This window comes from Nyctereutes procyonoides, unplaced genomic scaffold (genome assembly GCF_905146905.1).
Source record: "Nyctereutes procyonoides isolate TBG_1078 unplaced genomic scaffold, NYPRO_anot_genome, whole genome shotgun sequence".
Lineage (NCBI taxonomy): Eukaryota > Metazoa > Chordata > Mammalia > Carnivora > Canidae > Nyctereutes > Nyctereutes procyonoides.
The window spans coordinates 34,782,602-34,800,091 of NW_026575020.1; the positions used below are offsets into that span (position 1 = coordinate 34,782,602).

General features: G+C 47.6%; 1 protein-coding gene across 8 annotated transcripts in view; it reads right to left on the reverse strand.

The window, feature by feature from the left end:
• PRRC2B (proline rich coiled-coil 2B) overlaps window positions 1–17,255 on the reverse strand; it is a 91,697-nt gene extending 74,442 nt beyond the window's left edge. For 4 of the 8 annotated variants that reach the window (XM_055323203.1, XM_055323180.1, XM_055323194.1 and 1 more), the window contains exon 1: window positions 17,116–17,255. The gene's annotated coding sequence lies outside the window, so the exon portion shown is untranslated. Of the gene's footprint in view, window positions 1–3,274; window positions 4,769–17,115 lie in introns of those variants that run through there. The other 4 variants (XM_055323187.1, XM_055323172.1, XM_055323216.1 and 1 more) reach the window with 3 other exon arrangements.
• Window positions 17,256–17,490: the final 235 nt, after the last annotated feature.

Below are 17,490 nucleotides of genomic sequence, written 5' to 3' on the forward strand. Positions count from 1 at the left end.
ACACACACACACAGTCCAGGGAGGAACAATCAGAATGGCAATGAGGTCTCAAGAGCAACAATGAGGCATTTCTGCACTTCTCACCAACATCTTTCCCCTCCCTGGATAATGATGTTCAATCTAGAGTTTAATACTCAGCTGACCAAGTCAAGTGTAGGAATAGAAGACAGCTGCAGACTCACATATGGGAGGACTAAAAACATACACCCTCTCAGAAAGTTGCAGAATATACACAAATGAGAGCAATCCAACACAGAGGCAAATGTCTCCCTTCCTCCTTCCTAGAGGAAGTGATCTCGTTCTTCCCCAGCACTCTGAGGGCTCCCCCACACCCACCTGGGTCCAGCAAGGCTATATGACCCACCCAGACAAAGATGCCTCTTAATGACAACATGGCACAATGGACCGACCAACCAACTGGAAACCTGCCCCCCTCTGGACTTCCACATACCTGAGGCAATAATGTCCTCATTGTTTAAGGAAGCTTAAGATAGCTGCAGTTACTTGATGTTCCAACTGTCCAACTGAAACATGCATGGGATCCAGGAAACAAGTGATCCAACACAGAGGGAAGAAGCCCCAGAAATGACAACAAAAGACAGCCCAAGATGGCCTCTGTACAACAGGCAAGAGAGCAGCCTGTCCTGATGAGAGGACACAGGGCTCCAGGGGGTAAACAGACTCACAGATTAATGTATTTGGGCAATTAGAAAATTGTGTTTGGGGCAGCCCCGGTGGCTCAGTGGTTTAGCACCGCCTTCAGCCCAGGGTGTGACCCTGGAAACCCAGGATCAAGTCCCACCTCAGGCTCCCTGCATGGAGCCTGCTTCTCCCTCTGCCTGTGTCTCTGCCTGTGTTGTGTTGTGTGTGTGTGTGTGTGTGTGTGTGTGTGTCTCATGAATAAATAAATAAAAGCTTTAAAAAAAGAATGAAAGAAAATTGTGTTTGTAAAAAAAGGAGAGGATACAAGTTTTAATGCCATTCAATTTATCAATTTATGTGTTTTGGTCATGTCTTCTATGTTCCACTTAACTGTGTTTTACCTGAGATCGCAAAGATATTCCATTTTCTTCTACAAGCTTTACTGTCTCATCTTTCATGGTTAGCTCTCATCATCCATGTAAACATGATTCTGGATGTGATTTGAGGCATAAGACTCATCGTCCCAGTGCCTTTTTTGAAAAGGCCATCTTTTCCCTTTGTCATGTGGCACCTTTGTCATAAACTGACTACTTTGGTGAAATTGGTTTCAAGATCTCTGTTCTATTCTATCAGCCTATTGTCTATTTTTTTGAAGACACTGTGCTGTCTTCTTGACCACAGCTTTTATGAAGTCTGGAGACATCTAGTACAGTAAGTCCTTCAGCTTTGTTCTTCCTCAAGAATGCTTGGGTTATTCTTGGCTCCTTGCATTTTCATATAAATTTCAGAATCAGCTTGTCAATTTCCAAACAAAACAACAATAAAAGAAAAGCCTACTGGAATTCTGAATGGAATTACATGGAAGCCAGAGTTCAAATGCAGGAGAACTGACATCATTACAAGGCCATACTCCCCAGTGTTGGCGAGTAAGGCAAGGAAAACTCTCCCCTACTGCCAGTGGACATGCCAATTGGTAAAATCACTGGAAAACTGGCAGCTGTCTGCTGAAGCTGAACATGTGCCAACCCTGCAACCCAACCATTCCATTCTAGGTCTGTACCCAACAGCACAAGTACATCTACACATCCAGGGATGTGTGTACAAATATTAACAACAACGCTACGTGTAAGAGCTCAAAATGGACACTAACGCAAGCTAAAAGCCTACCACCACTAGAACAAATCAATATTATATCCACATAACAGAAAATTATTCAACAATGAGAATAAATAAACACACAACTATGTAGATGAAACTCACAGGTACAATGTTGAATCAAAGCAGCATATACAAGAAGCAGAACAGAGAATCATTTATAAGGGTCACAAGGCAATCCATAATGAAAACACTGACTGGCAGGAACCTACTACACACAGAGTAACTTCAAAGGGAGGGGTGGGAATCATTGCATGTAGAAAACACTGGGGGAAAAATCTCTACACCTTGGTGGATCAAGCCAACTCAAAATAGAAAACAGAGGATCTGATTGAGGTAGATCAGCAAACATGTTCAAAAAGTGACTATGGGGGGTGCCTGGGTGGCTCAGTGGGTTGGGCATCTGCCTTCAGCTCAGCTTGTTCCTAAAGGTCCTGGGATCCAGCCTCACATCGAGCTCTCTGTTCAGTGGAGGGCCTGCTTCTCCCTCTCCCTCTGCCTGCCACTCTGCCTACTTGTGCTCTCTTCTCTGTCAAATAAATAAATATATATTTTTTAAAAAGTGACTATGGACACCCTGCTGGTTCAGTCAGCAGAGCATATATGACTCTTGATCCCTGGGTCATGAGTTCAAGCCTTGCAGTAGAATTAGAGATTACTTTAAAATCTTTAACCCCCCCCCCAAAAAAAAGTCACAAAATATGAAACTTTAAGTAAACACTCAAATTCTGAAAAGCAAAAATCTCTGACCACAGTGCAGTAAAACAAGACATAATGAAAGCAGAAGTAAAAAATAACCCTACTGGTTGGAAAACTTAAAAATCTCTCTTAAAAATTTTTTTGAATCAAAGGGAAATTCAAAACTATCACTGCAGAATATCTAGAAAAGTAAGAGAGAAACGAACACTACGCATCAAAACTTGTAAAACAAAGGCAAATTTGTACTCAGAACATTTAGCAATCTTTTTTTTTTTTTTTAAGGATTTTATTTATTGGAGAGCGAGCATGCACACAAGCAGGGAGGAGGGTCAGAGAGAGAAGGAGAAGCAGACTCCCCACTGAGAAGGGAGGCCAATGTCAGGCTTGATCAGAGGACCTGAGATCAGGACCAGAGCTGAAGGCAGACACTTCACTAACTGAGCCACCCAGGCACCCCAGCATTTAGCAATCTAAAAACCTTAAATTTCTTAACAGTATCCAGTTCTAGAAGTTAGAAAAAAAGACATGATGGGGCTGCCTGGGTATCACAGTTGGTTAAGCAACTGTCTTTTGGTTTCAGCTCAGGTCGTGATCTCAGGGTCCTGGGATCAAGCCCTGGTTGGGGCTCACCACTGACAGTGGAACCTGCTTGGCATTCTCTCTCCCCCTCTGCCTCCAACCCTCTCTCCCTCTACAAAAGAAAGAAAAAAGACATGACTAAATGCAGAGGGAAACAGAAACAGGGGATCCCTGGGTGGCTCAGCAGTTTAGCACCCACCTTCAGCTCAGGTCATGATCCTGGAGTCCCAAGATCGAGTCCCACATTGGGCTCCCTGCATGGAGCCTGCTTCTCCCTCTGCCTGTGTCTCTGTTTCTCTCTCTCTCTGTCTCTCATGAATAAATAAAAACATAAAGATAAAAATAATAAAATAAATTTATAAAAAGAAACAATACATTTAGAAAGCCAAAAGTAACTCAATGGATTTAATGACTACATTTGAATAAAGCAGAATTAAAGATAGTTCTTTGAACCAAAAATAAAATAAACCACCGAGAGAAAGGTATGTGTATCTCATTTTACAGACAAGACACTAAGTCCAAGAGGTTCAAAGACTGGCCCAAGGTCAGTTGCCCACTACAAACAAGTTAGGGCGTTGTAACACCTAAGCTTGAACCCAGGGCAACCTGCCATCTAGGTCTGCTCCAAAGTGCGGGCAGTCAATGGTCCCCAGAGAATGACCACGTGGTCACCAGAATACAACGCCCACAGTACTCCTGGGCTCTGCCAGTACTCCTGAGGCCATGGTGAGTGTGGGGGTCAAGTGTGGCCTGAGGTGGGGTCGGGGCAGGCACCACATCAGTGAGGGAGTCTAAGAGTCCTAGGGCCCCAGAAGGTATGGCAGCTCCAGGCTCCTCATCCACAGGGGTCTGTCTTGAGTCTCCAAGCCACAGTATATGCTGGATGTTTTCTGTGATCCTTGTCATCACTCCTGACCAACTTAAACTGTTACGGGTCCTTTCTTCATGGGCCATGGGGTCAATCCCTATATACCCAGCTCTCAGGTGTCAGCTGAAGCCTACCAAGGACTCTGGCTAGAAATCTCCTTGCAATTTGCAGAGTTCCTGGCCTAACTTATCTTTTGAAAATGCAGTTAATTTAACAACAACAAAAAAGACAATTTGGAGATGGGCAGTTGGATAGACGTGTGACACGCAGGCCTCTCTCTCCAGGGTCAAAACTTAACAGGGACCTGGCAAATCAAAGGAATACACACACACATACCTGTACTTCAGTTTCTCCTTCCTTTTCCACCACCAGATAGAGAGTGATAGCCAGTGAACAGCACTTTGCAAATGCCACCAAAATCTAGGTTCTTTATTGTAAAATCTGATTTAGCAGAGAACAGGAGACGGCATTTTTATCAGATTGTTCTTTCTAACCAGATCAACAAAACAGTTTCCGAGGGCCACTGACAGATGCACAGAAACACATGACTAGCTCGGGTAGATGCCCGTGAACCATCAGGGCCCCAACACCAGGAGCCAGGGCGCTTGGGATGGGGCTGAGCAAAATACAGAGCTTGGCAGAAGCTCCTGCCAGGAAGAGTCAAAAATGTACCAGCTGCCCAGTCCTGGCCCCGACCACGCTCCACGAACATGTATGTGTTTTACATTTATGTGGGTTACCTTTGCAACTATTAGATGTTACAAACACACATTCAGTATGACAAATTCTTTTTTTTTAAGATTTTATTTATTTATTCATGAGAGACAGAGAGAGAGAGAGAGAGAGAGAGAGAGAGAGAGAGAGAGAGGCAGAGTCACAGGCAGAGGGAGAAGCAGGCTCCCTGCAGGGAGCCCAACATGGGACTCAATCCCGGGACTCTAGGATCGCGCCCTGAGCCCAAGGTACACACTCAACTGCTGAGTCCCTCAGTACGACAAATTCAAAAAACACTAAAGTAGGCAAAGTAAGTCAGTCCAAATCAAAAGATCATCACAATTAACCTGAATGATATCCTTCAGGCTTTTTCTCAGCTCACAGAAACCTAGCAGCAGCTGATGGTCTGCCAGTTTTATTGTACCAGTGTGGGAAGTTCCCCGATTACACTAGAGCTCACTTTTTCTCTTGGTACAAGAAAATACACACCCATCTACCTCATCCTTTTGAATGCCTACAGAGTAGTTCACTGTTTAGCTGTGCCACATTTACCCACGCCCCCACGGATAGATACGGAAATTATTTCCAGCTGTGTACTACTGCAAATAATGCTACAACCAATATCCCCATGCATACGTCGATACATCCCGGGCTAATATTTGTGGACCATCGGACATTTCTCTGAAGCATATTTCTAGTTTGTGCCCAAGGAACTAAATAAAAGGCAGGAAGGGGACCCCAGGCCCTTCCCCAGGTGAAATACACATGAGGCAGATGTCCTCCAGCAGCCAGAGCCCTGGGGATGCAGAAGACAGCTCACTTACAAGATAACAAGGCCTCATCCATCTTCCAGCTGTGGCCCTCCTAAGGCCCTCCACAAGGAGGAGGCAGAAAAGAGGCAACGGTGCCTTCCTGACGAGCCCCAAAGAGACTCCCTGGCAATGAACCATTCCACCTGGAGGTAATGGTGCCCTTTAATCCAAGCAAGCAAGGAAATAGTTCACCAGGCTGGCTGAATCACTGTCACAACTGCACAGAGGATCCTCCTAACCACTGCAGAAATGGCTGCCCTATCGCCCCCACAAGGTGGCCACAGGTGAAGGAAGAACAGGCCAAGGTCACTCTGTTCTGTGCTATCTCACTCATCATGTCACATCAACCCAGAGCCAAGCCACACGCACTAGGGTGTCTGCTTACACAGAGATGGTCCACCAACCACGCAGTCCCCAGAAATCCACCTTTTTTTTCTTTGACGGAAGTAAATGAAGAAACCCAAATGTGCTGAAGGCAAGGGGGCTGAAAGGGCAAAGAGTTGGTTTAAATGATCTCCAATAAAGCCCAAGGGACTGTATCCCCCCAGAACCCATGGGCTATTGATTCCCCAAGCCTCACACGCTACAAGAGACCTGGGAAGATTACGGTTGCTGGGCCACCAATCAGTGAAGTAACAAAAAGGAAGAACCCAAAAAAAGGGACAAGTGTTCCCAGGGGCTCTCACAGGCATGCCAACCTTGTCACTGCAGCACAGATGAAAAGAGGAACAACGTGTGCGCACACTGCAAACACACTTTATTCACTTAGTGTTTACAAGTCTCACAGAGATGTTGATGGAACTCCATTAATGGAACACTTCTCACAATATTCCGGGGCCCTCCCAGCTCCATCTGCACACCCCCCACGATTCCTAAAATGCCACCCCCTACCCTAAACAACTCCACACCAGAGTGTGTGGCCCACCTGGCCCCCCAATTCTTGTGACACCACCAAATCATACAACCTGAAGCTCTCTCTCTGCAGGGCTGCACTCACTGCTTAGATCTACTCTAAGCCATGCCCCGTACAGTGTCATGACTCATCCAGGGTGGCAAAGAGCCACAATGGCCTTTTCTTTTATTCCTCAAGAGAACAAGAAAGGACCTCAATGATTATGCTGGGGAACCATATAGAAAATAAAACATCTTGTACTTGCCTATATTTACATTAAGATATACCTATAAGGGTACCTGCTTGGCTCAATCAGTTAAGCATCTGACTCTTGATTTTGGCTCAGGTCATGATCTCAGAGTTGTGAGATGGAGCCCTGCCTGAGCCCTGTGTGGGGCTCTGCCCTGGGTATGAAGCCTACTTAAGCTTCTCTCTCTTCCTCTCCTCTGCCCTTCCCCAACCCTCTCTCTTAAAAAAAAAAAAAAAAAAAAAAAAAAATTATACCTATGAACATTCATATGCATAAAGCATTCCCATTAATGGAAGACAAAACTGTTCTCAAGATACCACCCATCTCTTGATCTGAAAAAGGGATAAGTGGGAAGGAAGAAATGACTCATTTTCTCTACTTTGTGTATTTCTAGAGTGGATTTTTGAAACAAGCCTGTATTGTTACTGATACAATGTTTTTAAGGTCTAGGTAAACTGAACAAATACAGAATCAATGTTTTTACACTGTTTCTGAGCTGAGTAGGGGCCACAGTCATCGCAACACACTAAGACGGGATTCATCCCCATCTGACAGGAAACCAAGGCTCAAAAGGGTAAATAGCACTTGTTCAAGCTCCTAGAGCAAGTAGATGTGAGTGAAGAGAATGAACACTCCTGTTTGCCTGATGCCCAGTCAGGAGGAGTCAGGGTTACATAGCCCAGCCAGCTGCAGAGCCTCCCTTGCACCCATCAACTGCCTGAGCACATCCATCTTTATTCTTCAAGACATTTACCTGAAACTCCCCAAGAACAGAAGAGACTCAGCCCAGGGCAACAGCAAGTGACCCAACGCCGCAGTGAGGTGGTATTTACCTCGGACAAAGAGAAGGATGGCAGAGAGTGCTCCAATGCATCTGCCCCTCAGGGAGGTCCTTGGTTAAGGTTTCTGAGCTCCTGGAGGTGATGGCAGGGGCTATCTGATTTGGGTCTAAGTCTTCTGCACAGAGCACAGGACTTAGCATGCTATTAGAAACACTAACATCTAGTAAACAAATGAGCCCCAAGTGTATAAGCCTGCCTACTCCAAACCCCTAGGCCCTTGGCTAGTACTGCATCCAGGAACCATTAATAGCTACTGTTTATTGAGAGCCTGCTTGCCTTGTGCCAGGTTCCTTATAAACACTTCGGCAGACGACCCATGAATCCTTCCCCAGTTCTAGGAGGAAAGCATTACTACCACATTTTGCAGACAAGAATAACAGAGACTCTGAAAGACTAAAAATAAGCTTAAATCACCCAGCTCACAAGTGGTGGAGCCTGGGTTTGAAGTCAATGGACCTCAAAGCCAAGGGCTACTCTCCATCAGGAAAGGAGCAGGAGGGGGCAAGGCACGACCACCTCTGCATGTGATTTGTCCAAGTTCAAGCTAACGATAATGACCCTCAAGGGCCATTCCCAATTGTACCTCCACCAGGAACTTTCTCTCACCAGAGCACAAATCCTTCCCAACGTGGCCTGATGAAATACCATCCGGGCATTTTCAGGGTTTTCAACTCTGCTGTTGCTTCACCCAGGATGTGTGATTTCTGGGAATAATCAGATGAGGAAAGAAAGGCCCTAGAGGTGGAGTGGTTCAGTAGGCTGAGTGGTTCAGCAGATCTGCATGACAGCTATTATCAGGAAATGCAATAGAGGGTTGGCCTCCAAGTAAGTTCCACCCATAAGAAATATTAACAGCAACAAAACCACCAAACGCTGCAAAATGGGAGCCTCAGAAACCTCCAGAGACTAGGCCCCAGTGTGTAAAGCCTGGAAGAAAACATCTGTGCCAAGAGGCTACCTGTGCCTCTCTCCACAACCCAATTCTGGCCTTCCCCCAGGGAGATGCCCAGAACAACTCCTGCCTTGGCCACTTCTGTACTGCAAGGCCACAGTGAACACTGCTTCCATAAGAAAACCTAAGATCCTTCACGGACTATAGCAAGCCCAGAACACTAACTGCTTCTGATTTGGGAAGTGTGCTCATCTAAAAGGCTATTCATTTAGTAAAGTCGACAGTCCAGAAACACCCACTCTCGTATACTATTGTTTATAAATTGACACCATTTTTTGAAGAGAAATTTAGCAGGATTCTTACCCAAATGCTATTCAACTGGAAGAGTCCACGCTGCAGAAACACATGCTATTATACAAATTATATGTTTCTCAAGAAAAATTTGGCAGAATTTTAGCAAAATTGTATAATATCCAAAAATTAGAAATAGCCCAAATGTCCAATAAGAAAGAGGTTAAATCAAGTATATCCACAAAATACCCTCTGCAATTGCTAAAAAAGATGATGTAATACATCTGTATGGACTGTCACAGAGCATACCAAGACATTTTATTAAGAGCAAAGGGAAGCATGCTCTTAAGAATATAAATGCGGGGGATCCCTGGGTGGCTCAGCAGTTTAGCACCTGCCTTTGGCCCAGGGCGATCCTGGAGTCCTGGGATTGAGTCCCACATCAGGTTCCTGGCATGGAGCCTGCTTCTCCCTCTGCCTGTGTCTCTGCCTCTCTCTCTCTATGTCTATCATAAATAAATAAATAAATCTTTAAAAAAAAAAGAATATAAATGCGTGTGTAGGGATAATGTGCACCACTTTTCTTTTTTCTGGAAGGAATGACAAGAAACTTCTCATTGTGGTTTCTCCTCAGAGAAACTGGAGAAGAGCATGTTACAGCTTAAATTTTCTAACTACCTTTTTTATTTTTTCAAGATTTTATTTATTTATTTATTTATTTATTTATTTATATTTATTTATTTATTTGAAAGAGGCAGCATGAGCAGAAAGGGAGGAGCAGCAGGGAGGGAGAAGCAGACTCCTCACTGAGCAGGGAGCCTGACAAGAGGGTTGATCCCAGGACCCTGAGATCAATAACTTGAGAGGAAGACAGATGTTTCACCGACTGAGCCACCCAGGCGCCCCTCCAACTACTTCATTTTAAAAAATCAACTGGAAATACCTGGGTGGTATTATAAACCATTTTTGGTTTTTTTCCTTCATGTACTTGTAGATTTCTAACAAATTAATCTTAAAAAACACAGAAAATGTGATAGATCTGTATACATTAATACAAAAAATTCTTTTGACACATTTAAAAATGCATATTGTGGTACAAGAAAAAGTAGTGTGATCCCATTTTTGTTTTTTAAAAGCCTACCTACAAAGGGCTGTATTTATACATGCATTCAGAGTCTGGGAGGAGAAACACACCGAATTGTAAACAGTAGTTACTGCCTGGGAAGCTGGAGGGAAGAGCTTTCATTTTTCTTCATACGCTTGCTTTTCTTTTTTTAAATGAGTATGTATACTTTTGCAATTAATTTTATATCAGAAAAAAAAATTCCACTTTCTGCTTGAGGACAAGGTCTCCACTGTCCCCAGCTACTTCGGAACACTCAGCCCATTCACCACTAGGGCAGGTCAGCCAGGCGGCAGTGACAGGACCCCTCCCAGACAGGACGATGTTTCCCTACCGCCCAGGACAGAGCGTTTCTTGAAGCTCTGGACTGTATGTAAACAACACCTGCCTAAAAAAGCTCTGGAAGACACAAAGGAGCCGTGGAAAGAGTGCCGGGACGACCTCCTTTTTCCAATTGGTCCTGCAGCAATGCATGCCATCATTCTACACAAAGACATGATCTCGAAGCACGGTGGGAAAGTCACCCCCGGCTTCCCAGGGCTAAAATCCTACCTACCCTCCCCCAGGCTGGCGACCAGCCACAGCAGAGTACTCACATAACAGGTTCACATCCAAAGGGCTGTGACGCTCTGGAAAGCAGGCTGACCCACAAGCTTTCTACTGCAGCCCACACATTTCTGATTCCGACTTAGAAACACACTTTTAAGGACGCCTGGGTGGCTCAGCAGTAAAGTGTCTGCCTTTGGCTCAGGACTGATCAAGTCCCGCATTGGGCTCCCTGCAAGACACCTGCTTCTCCCTCTGCATGTGTCTCTGCCTCTCTCTCTCTCTCTCATGAATAAATAAATAAAATATTAAAAAGAAAAGAAAAGAAACACTTTTTTTTAAAGATCTCCCTATTTTATTTTATTTTTTTAAAAGATTTTATTTATTTACTCGTGACAGAGAAAGAGAGGCAGAGGGAGAAAACAGGCTCTGTGCAGGGAGCCTGACGTGGGACTCAACCCCGGGGTCTCCAGGATCACACCCCGGGCTGAAGGCAGCTCTAAACCGCTGGGCCACTGGGGCTGCCCCAAGAAACACACTTTTAATACTTCAGGGCTTGGCATACTGTTTACAATGGGTGCTTCTTCCTTTTTTTTTTTTTTTTTAAGTTTTTGGGTTTTTTTTAAGCAATCTCTACACCCAACGTGGAGTTCAAACTCACAAGGCTAAGATCCAGAATCACATTTCCACCAACTGAGTCAGCCAGGTAAGGTTCCCCAACAGGTGTTGATTCCAAGTCTGCTACATTTTTCCAGAATGCCCTCCCTGACTACCCCATACCCAGGCTGAGTTGGCCTTGGCTCCTCAGTGCACTTCCACGAGAACCTCTTTGGCAGCTCCACCCCTCCTGCATGTGGGCACCCTCCCTGTGTCAGACACAGAGCACAGAGACCAAGGGAAGCAACAGAATTCTGCTTCATGGCCCACACTCTCTCACTTGCTCCACTGGGGAAAATGTGCCAGTCAATACACAGGCAAAACTGCATTTATGCGTTGTCATTCACTGAGAAACGAACGGATAAACACAGTATGATATGTGGAACGCAACGTGGAATATTATTCACCAGAAAAAGGAATGGCGTGCTAAGGCCTACTACAGCATGAACTTGGAAACATGCTAAGTGAGATAAGCCAGACACAAAAGGGCAAATATTATATGACTCCACTTACATAAAGACAGACAGACAGCAGACAGTGGTTGCCAGGGGCGGAGGAAAAAGCAATGAGGAGTCAGTGCTTCACGGTACAGAGTTTCAGTTTGGGAAGGGGATACATTTCTGGCGCTGGGTGGCGGTTGCACAACACTGTGAATGTACTTAATGCCACTCAATCCATACACTAAAGATGGTTAAAATGATTAACCTTATGTATATTTTACCACAATAAAATATTTTTAAAAAGCATATCTAAGATAAAGTTGTGAAATCAGGGGCACCTGGGCGGCTTAATGGTTGAACATCTGCCTTTGGCTCAGGTTGTGATCCCAGGGTCCTGGGATCAAGCCTTGCATTGGGCTCCCTGCTCAGAGCCTGCTTCTCCTCCCTCTCCCTCCGCCTGCCACTCTGCCTTTTTGTCTGCTCTCTGTGTCAAATAAATAAATAAATAAATAAATAAATAAATAAATAAATAAATAAGATCTTTTTAAAAATAAAATAACAATAAAGTTGTGAAATCAGGAGCGCTTGGGTGACTCAGCCAGTTGGGCATGTGACTCTTGGTTTCAGCTCAGGTCATGATCTCAGGGTTGTGAGACTGAGCCCTGAAACAGGCTCTGCACTCCACACAGACGCAGAGTCAGCTTCAGATTCTCTCTCCCTCTCCCTCCCAACTCTACCTCTCTCTCAAATAAATAAATACAATCTAAAGTTGTGAAAAGAACCACAAGTAACAGAGGCAAGGAAATAAACATGGGAGGGTGATGACAAAGTAAGGTTGAGAAGGTCCCACAAGTCTCTTCAAGGAGGTGCTTGCCTTCTCCCCACGGGACCATGAGCTCCCAAGGAAGGCAAGCATGACCTTCACATCTCTGTGTCCCCAGAACAATAAATGTTTAAGTAAAGACTCTTGTTCAGACTCAACTCCATACATGGAGTAAGACCCCAAGCTTCACTAGCAGAGGGCTGAGCCAGGACCAAGATACTCAGAACTTAGTGGCCCAGGAAGGAAGCCACCTGGCTGAAGTCAGAAGTGACAAGGCTAAAGGCAAAAACCCGTACGGTGCCACACAGAACTAAGGGAGGAGCCTGTGTTCTCTCTGCCCTGGAAATGCCACTTAGAGGCATTAATCAGCAACGTACACCAAGATTTACATGTGAGAAGACACCCTAAAAATCTCTTTACAAGAGGGAAAAGTGGGTAACAACAATCAAATATCTATCAGAGGACTAAATAAATCATGGCATGCCATACAAAGAAAGCAATTACACAACCATTAAAATACATTTTCAGGGTGCCTGGCTGGCTCACTTGGCAGAGCATGCGACTCTCGATCTTGGGGATCATGAGTTCAAGCCCCACGTTGGGCATAGAGCTTACTTAAAAATAATAATAAATTTAAAAATGCTCTCAGTAATTTACGAAATACACTACAACATTAGGAACTATCAACTGCGAAGGGTATATGGAATATTTTTCTAATTCTGAAAAAACACACACATAATCAAAGGAAATACACTAGCATTTACTGTCGTTCTCTCTGGATGGCAAGGTTCCAGATTATTTGTATTTTTATCCTTATTCTTTTCAGTATTTTCCATTTCTTTTTTCTTCAGCAAAAATATTACCTTTATGAACAGGGAAAAAGTGCTTACAGGGCCTTCCTCGCACAGTGTCCGGCACATAGCACAGGCCCAAGGAGTATCTGTTGCATGACAGTGACTTCTGAAATCAATAAACAGCGCTTTCTCAACAGCACCAAGAGGAAAAGGCCAATGGTTTTCTTGGAGAAGAGGAAGAAAAGAAACAGAGCAGAGCTACAAAACCAGCTGCAGAGGTGGGAGTGGAAGGAAGTCCTCCCAGAGACAACGTGAAGGACGGCCAGCAACTGAGATAGCCAGCAACTTAAGATAGACCTCGTTCTGCCCACAGACACCTCCCTCTGCAGGCAGAGCTTTACAAGCTGGCGCCAGCATCTTACGGCAGCTACCTGGCCCCAAGCTCAGGCCACACGGAAAAAAAAATCAACAAGTACAGCTAAAAACAACACTCAACCAAGACTTCTGGCTCAAGTCACCAAGGCAAGCCTCCCTCCTAGGGCAGAGATTTCCCACAGGCCAGCCACAGAGAGAGAGAGACAATGATCTCTGTATCACCGTTGGCAGAGCCAGGGTCTTAGAGCTCCCAGGTGAGGTGGCCTGGTCCAAATGGCACCTTTTAATCCTAAAAGCTGGTCATAAACAATTTTATTTCATCAGAAATCTCACCATCTTTCTCATCGCTCTCTCTCTCCTGAGCACCACAACCAATGCTTTTATTCCTTTGTCCAAATGACAGACCAAAGGTTCCTAAAAGTCTACAAGACCCCCCCCCCATGGGACTTTCTTAAGAAAGAAATTGAGTTATGACTTGAAAAGCAGACAGTCTAGTTAGCTCTGAACAAGCCATGAGATTTCAGAGCACAAAGTCCAATAGATCTCTGCTGAAAATTTTATTTTTGAAGGGGAGCGTGTTGTTTTAAAATCCAGTGTAGACAGGCCCCATTTAATATCTGCTTGACCATAGCAAAATATATATACACTTGATAGTAGAGAAACTTCATTATCAAATTCAGAAAGAACATGCATTGGCCCACCTGGCCTACTCTGGTTTGAAACTGAAACCAACATAGAAATGATCAATCTTAAATGGTAGAATAATGAGACATAACCAGCATACAGCCATTAGCAACATGAGTCAGTACTTTGTGCAAGCCAAAAAAAAAAAAAAAAAAAAAACTTTAAAGTACAATAAAATAATCCTTCTTGAAAAAAGAGAACTGAAATTTAAAAGTGGTTGGGGGATGGTGAACAGGCATAACAAAAATCCCTCAGCCAGACCAGGCAAGCAGACCGTGCTGGAACAAGTTCGGACTTGCCATTCCTGAAATTCCACTCTCCCAGGGTTTTCTGGCTCTCCCTTCCCAAGCTCTTTACCCATTTGGGCTCCAAGGAGACTAGAGAGGACCCAGGCTGCTGTAGGCAGCACCCTCTCCCACAGTAGCCTGAAACAAGGCCCCTCCATGCAGCCTTGGAGAACTGAAAATTCACAGGTAAACCAACAGCTTGCTGGATAGGGCAGTGCATTCATCTCCTTTCCTAACCAGCTAACAAACAGTCCAGAGCCAGACCCGGCCAGAGTGAGATCAGATAGAAAAGATAGGCCGAGAGGAGGGAAGCTGGGAAAACTGAAAGAGTGGCATGACCCGGCTAAGATGTCTCAGTTCCATAGCCAGTGGACCTGGAGGAGGTTCCAAGGAGATTTAAAAAAATAGAACACAACAAAACCAAGATGGTCGTGGGAATGCCAAAATGTACCAAAACAAAAGCCTAGTAGTGTGCAGAATCACTATCAGCCCAAGCAGAATGTGTCCAGGGCCATTTACAACAAGCTACAGGTGTGGCCCAGAGCTAACTTGGGTCTCAAGCCCTCACCTTGTGACCAAGACTGGGGTCAGTTTCCCCTGTTATTAGCCTCGTCCTTCCTGTGCTCTCCAATAAACACCCTGAGCAGCCTAGCTCTCCGTGGCCATTCAAGTGCTTGCAGGGAGTAGTAGTCGTGATATAAAAATACTAGTTAAGGATTGGAGATGGGGTGGGGAAGTCACAGTGCCATCAACCAGGAGAACAGGAGAAAAAGATCAGGAATTTGGAGCAAGAACCAGAAAATAAGGCAACCAGCAAAAACAACCTACATTTTCATCACCCTCCTATGGAAAGAAGCAGTTTGCTACAAACTGAATGTGAAGCTCACAAGAGCCCCAACAAATACCCAAGTAAGGCATTAATTATTCCCATTTCACAGATGCAGGAGTTGCAGCTTAGAGACTCGCATAAAACCAAAATCCAGGCTCCAGGAGACACTTGCCCAAACAAGCTCCACAGGAGATTATTTGCCATTCCCAAAGGAGAGCAGCCATCCTCAAAAGGCAGGAGTCCCCAGCCTCTGTTTGTTGTTCTCCGTATCTTGCACTGTTCTAGATCTGCCTTAAACCAAGCAGTAGATGTGCCCTGGAAGGGACAAGCACCAAAGACCCAAGGATGGTGACTTACTGCCACACAGGCCAGTTCTGGGGGCTCGATAGGCTAACTCTCTCCCATACCTGCCTCCCCCAGAGGCCCAGCACTGAATAACCAAGTGCCCAGAGATGTTCCATCATGCCTCTCAGCCCAGCACCTGTGGCTTCCACCAGTTGGATCGGGCCAACCCAACGGGTGGCATTGCAGTGGCTCAATTCCATTCCACGGCTTGATAGCAGTTACAGAAACAGCAGAGCAAGAAACAACTATTAGACACTAACTGCATGCCACGCTCTTCTAGGTCTTTCACCATCGCCCTAAGCCTGTAAGGTGGACAATGCACTACTGATACCAGTGAAGGCTCTCTGAACCCTGGATGTCCCTGGCAGACGCAGGACTCACACCCCAAAGCCTGGGCCTCCCCAGTCCCTTACAGCACACAGCACTCACTGTACACAGACAAGGCTAAAAGGGCTGCAGATGGATTTGGAGAAACCGTGCTACGACTTCGAACAGATGGTCGCAAAAACCAAACTGGATCACGTATAAAACCACATAAAATGCATACAAAATCTGAAGGGGGTTAAAAAAAAATCAAAAATCTCTGGGCCAATTTAACCATCCTGGAAACCAAAGGCTTCTAAAGGTCTCTGCCTGGCAGCCATTTAGCAAATGACCCAGTCGGGGGAGCCTCCCCAGTCCCTGTTCTCCCCACTTCCCCCAAGCTAACCATTCCCTTGAAAAACACCTCCCCTTCTGGCCTGAAGGTGGGCTCGGACCTCCCACGACATCTAGAAAGCGAGGGAGTAAAAAGAAAACCGCCTTCCCACGCTGTGTGGACGAATCCACTCCGGAGGCCCACGGCTTCAACTGTGCTGTTCCTCCCGGGGGGGGGGGTGGGGGGGGCGGGAGGAGGAAAACACACGCGCGCGCACGCACACACCCCGTCTGGCAAGGCCCGAGCAGCGACATCCTGTTTATTATTTAACATTCTCGGCAGCAGAGCGTTCAGGATCGGGAAAATAGCCCCGACGCTCACGCACGGAAGCCGCGGCGGCTGCGAGCCCCCGGCCCCGGCCCCGGCCCCGGCCCCGGCCGCGGGATTCCCGCGCGGGGTGGTGCCCGGGCAGGTCGGCCCCGGGAGCCGGGGGGCGCGGGAAGGCCGCTCCGTCCCCTCCAGGGATGCGCCCCGCCCCCGCCCCGCCCCCGCCCCGATCCCGCGCCCCGGCCCCGGCCCCCGCCCCCCCCCCCCCGCCGCCCGGGCCGCGCGGCGCCGCACAACAATGGCGAGCCCGGCCCGGCCGCCCGCCCGCCCGCCCCCGCCGCCCCCAGGCCGCCCCGCCCGGCCCCGCGGCCCTCGGCCGGCAGGCGGGCCCACCGCGGCGGCGCTCGCGGACGGAGGGCGCAGGGCCCGGCTCGCCGCCGCCGGGCAGCCGCACCGAGACAAAGCCCGGCCGGGCCGCGCCGCCGCGCCGCCTCCATCTTAGCGCCCGACCGCCGCCCCGGCCCGGCCCGCCCCCGCCCGCGCCCGCGCCCCGCGCCCCGCGCCCGCCGCCCCCGCCCCCGCCCCCGCCCCCGCCCCGCCGCCCCGGCCCACCTGGTCTGGTTCCGCGGGCGCGACTGGGCCGGGCGATGGCGGTCGGGCGGCGGTCGGGCGCGGAGGCGGCGGGATGGCGGCGGATTGCGAGGCGGCGGCGCGGCTGCTCGCTCGCTCGCTCGCTCGCTCGCTCCCTCGCTCCCTCCCTCCCTCCCTCCCCGGCTCGCTCGGCGCTCGCTCGCTCGCTCGCTGGAGCCTCCGAGCCTGTGTCTCGCCGCTCGCCTCCCTCTCGCGCTCCGCTCCCCGCCCCCCGCCTGCCGCCGCCCCCGCCTCCTCCCGCCTCCTCCTCCCGCCGCCGCCCGCAGCCGCGCCTCGGCCCGCGCAGCGCCCCCTGCCGCGCCGCCCGGCCCGAGGGGGGCGGGGGAGGGGGAGGGG